The sequence below is a fragment of the Chroicocephalus ridibundus genome, chromosome 5, assembly GCF_963924245.1.
Source record: "Chroicocephalus ridibundus chromosome 5, bChrRid1.1, whole genome shotgun sequence".
Classification (NCBI taxonomy): Eukaryota; Metazoa; Chordata; class Aves; order Charadriiformes; family Laridae; genus Chroicocephalus; species Chroicocephalus ridibundus.
In genome coordinates, this window is record NC_086288.1 from 724,212 (window position 1) to 727,478 (window position 3,267).

Consider the following 3,267-nt stretch of genomic DNA (forward strand, 5'->3'; position numbering starts at 1 on the left):
TGGGGGCGGGGGGGGGAAGCGTCCCCTGCAGCGGGGCCGAGTCCTGTCCCGGCGGGGGCGGGCGGGGGCACCTCCGCCACCGGCGGGGACCAGGGTGAGCGGGGAGCGCTGCGACACGCAGTGTCGCTCCGTGACCGCCAGGGGGCGCCGTCCGGGGCGGGAGGGGGCGGTGCTACAATTCCCGAGGCCGACCGCCAGGGGGCGCTGCGGCCATGAGCGGCGGCGGCCGCCAGGGGGCGCTACGGGCCGGGCCGGGCCGAAGCCACGAGCCCGTGTTCGCTCCGCCGCGCACGACCGCGGCTGCGGAGCCGCCTCCGGGCGCCTGCGGGGGACGGACGGGGCGCGGCCCCGGGCTGGGCTCGGCAGCGGGCGGCCATGGGGCTGGTGCCCCCCCCAGGGGGCCGGCGGTGCCCGAGCCGTGTCTGTGCACACGGGCGGGGGTTTTTTTCCAGACCGGCTCCTGTCGGTCGTAGCAGCGGCGCAGCGCCGCGGGGACGGGGCTCCCCCGGCCGCAGCCGCCGGCCGCAGCCGCCGGCCGCACCTGCGAATTGGGAAAACCTGGGCGAAGGCTCCTGATTGATTCCCGGTGGCTGCAGGGGAACATCGAGGAGGACTAGGTTCGTTACGGGGGACCGGGCCTGGGCAGCGTCCGCCCCGGCGCACCCCGCGGAGCCAGAGCCGCTGCGGGCGGAGCAACGAGACCGCAGGTCAGCCCTGGGGGCCTCGGGGGCCTGCAGCCGGGGAGCGGGGAAGGAAAGGAGGCAAAGCCTCCACTCTCTCCCGGGCCCTGCCTGCCCGGGAGGAGGCTCCCGGGGCGGCGCCGGGGTTCCTTGCTCGCCCGGGGAGCTGCGGGCGCCCGGCGTTGGGCGGGCAGAGCCCACTGCGGTGCCTGTGCAGAGAAAAAGGAGGGAGCGGGCAGCGACCAACGGGGTTCGGCTTTACGCCTTGAACCTCTTACGGGCAGGGTTTGCCTCCGCTGCGCGGTTTCGCTGCCCGTGGGAGGAGGGCGGGAGTCCCGGCAGCAGCCGCGGGGACGCCGCGGTTGGGCTCGGCCGGGGGAGCGGAGCGGGGACGGCCGGGCCGGGCTCCCGCGGCGCCCCGGGGAAGGGGCGCTGGTACCAGGCACCCCGAGAGGCCTGTCCCGGCGTGGGCCGGGGGCTCCTGCTCGAGCGAGAGCTTCGACCCCCGGCTGCGACACTCAGGAGGGGTTTTGTCGGCGCAGGGGAGCAGCTGAGCGGCAGAAAGGCTCAGCTCGGGCCGGGGTGAGGAGCACGGCCCCGGCGCAGGGACACGGGAGGATGAGTTGGGCGAGGAGCCCGGCCCGGACACGGGGGGCACCGGGGGACGCCGGCACGGGAGGAGAGGTCCGGTGAGCGCGCTGGAGCGGCCGTGCCGTCCTCCGGGGGTGCCCGGCGGGGCCAGGCACACAGGAACGCGCCTGGGCTGGGGAAGCTGGGCCTGGCTGCGGTTGAGGAGGAGGAAAATACACCGTGCTTGTGGCTTCTGGTACCGGTCGTGTTGCGGGGCCGTTTGGGGCTGTCGTGGCTGCACTTCGCATCTCCCTTGTGCTTGGCAGGAAAATGATTTTGCTTGTGCTTTCTGGTTGTGTTGCGTGTCCTGCTGCAGGGCGGTTTGGGGCTGTGCCCCACGGTTCTGGGACCAGCTGCTGAGCGAGGCTCAGGTGCTGGCGCTGCCCCAGGGCGGCTTCTCTCCACACCATCAGTGACCACCTGTGCTGGCGTGGCTCTTGGCCACAGCCGGGCTGGGGACAGCCCTGCCTTGTTCCCTTGTGGGGGCTCCTGCTTGTTCTGGACCCCTCCTGAAACCCACGTGGCTTTGTTCGGCAGTAGTTGGTGTTTGGCACTGGGCAGGGTAGTGCTGTGCCAGGCTGGGCAGGAACGGCCCATCCTCAGCTCCACTATTCCTCGGTGTTGTCTTGTGCCTGAAACACAGGTGGGTTTCAGCAAGGTGTGCGTTCTCGCTTGCTCTTCTGGGGAGGAATGTGTATTTTTGGGTTAAGCCCTGAGCTCTCCCGTCCCCACGGCCCCTGTGCAGTGCTGGGCGCCCTCCTCCTGTGGATTATGCGGGGCTGGGCTGTGCACCCCAACTGACGGGTTCTGCTCCCCTTGTGCAGGTACAGAGGAGACACAGATGCTGCCTTGCCTGTGCCCGGGAGAGTCACTTCATGCAGAGGGGGGTACCTGGCATGGACTTAATCTCCAAGGGAAGAGATGGGGCTCCCCAAAAGATGACTCGCTGTACAGATCCAGCTGATGGCTCGTTACAGCTCCAGGTGACTTCAGCACTAGCCCTGAGCTATTCCTGCTAATTGATAGTTATGCTTTCCTATTACAGCTGCAGATGTAAGCACTGTTCTCCCTGACAGAGGCTAGGGACAGCAGATGCTCCCCTCTTCGACCATGCTGAGGGCACAGCCCTGCCTGATGGACATCATGGCTTGTTACAGCTCCAGCTGTTCCTACTCAAGGGTACCTGAAGCCCCAAGTAATTTTGACTCCTAGCTACTGGACAATCCAGTATGTTGTAGCTCTGCCTTGTTTCAGTTTGAGGTAATTTCATGTCCAGCTTGTTGAAGCTCCAGCCTTGGTGATGAGATGTTCTGGCTCTGGCTGCAGGATGCTCCTGCTGATGAAGTTCCAATCCTGGTGATGAGATGCTCCTGCATCATACAGCGCTGGCTTAATAAATGTTCTGTCTTCTTTCAAGCCAATTAAAGCTCTAGCTCATTGCAGTAATCGGGGCTTTTGGCCAGGTCGTAAATCAATCACTGTCATGGCTTGTACATAAATACGAACTGTCATAATTGTACATTGTCTAAATATTGAATAACTGTTCTGGTGGTCGTACCCACCTTGAATAAACAGTTGGACTCTCAACTGAAGTGTGGAAAGTGCCTTTTTGCCCACCTCAGACGTTTAATTCGGCCCGGTGCATGCCGGTGTCCCAGAGTTTGGGGAACAACACGACTGGATCCCCACCTCCGGCAGGGGTCCACGCACCCTGCCCACCCTCCTCCCGCCCATGGTTTCCCTGGCCACTGTTTTGGGAGCTGAAAACAGATGACAGAGCCTCTGTTTCTAAGTCCCAAAAACACAGCACTTAAGTCATTTTAAGACTTGGCCTGCCTTTTCAGGCACTGAAAACACACGACTTCTTAGTCTTTTTTCTGAGCTGCAGAAAGGCAGTGCTCACCCTCTGCTTTAGAGTCCCAAAAAAAAGGCAGCACTTAAGTCTCTGTTTTTCAGC

General features: G+C 64.2%; 1 long non-coding RNA gene across 1 annotated transcript; it reads left to right on the forward strand.

Moving 5' to 3' along the window:
* The first annotated feature begins 342 nt into the window (after positions 1 to 342).
* On the forward strand, positions 343 to 2,897 carry LOC134516741 (uncharacterized). Its single transcript, XR_010071415.1, has 2 exons — positions 343 to 707; positions 1,223 to 2,897. It is a non-coding gene; the product is annotated as an uncharacterized LOC134516741 (long non-coding RNA).
* Positions 2,898 to 3,267: the final 370 nt, after the last annotated feature.